The 291-nt window shown below is 61.2% G+C and overlaps 1 protein-coding gene across 1 annotated transcript in view; it reads left to right on the top strand.

The window, feature by feature from the left end:
* The window catches only part of PFKFB3 (6-phosphofructo-2-kinase/fructose-2,6-biphosphatase 3), a 141284-nt gene that overhangs the window by 107358 nt on the left and 33635 nt on the right, over positions 1-291 (top strand). The gene's annotated exons all lie outside the window — the stretch shown is intronic.

Raw genomic sequence — 291 nt, 5'->3', positions numbered from 1 at the left:
GTTTTATATAATAACGGAATTGCGGAGATAATGGTGTCTGTGTCTATTCTCTTGTACAGAGAGACGCTCAGTTATACAGAAGACACTGTTATCTAGACTATTCATGATTAGGCGACCACACAGGTCGGTCCCGTCTCGAGTGCCCCCCTCCCCCCCCGCCCCCCGACTTCTAGTCCGCGGTCGCTAGGAGCGGGGTGAAGCGCCGGGACACCCCCCTCCCCCCCGAGAGGTGGCGTCATCTCCGTGCCGGGGCGGAGGTGGCTGAGACCCGTCGGCTCGGCGCGGCCGGGC

The sequence above is a fragment of the Gavialis gangeticus genome, unplaced genomic scaffold (assembly GCF_001723915.1).
Source record: "Gavialis gangeticus isolate Ggan-Ray unplaced genomic scaffold, GavGan_comp1, whole genome shotgun sequence".
Classification (NCBI taxonomy): domain Eukaryota; kingdom Metazoa; phylum Chordata; order Crocodylia; family Gavialidae; genus Gavialis; species Gavialis gangeticus.
This window is presented reverse-complemented; position numbering and strand designations above follow the sequence as displayed.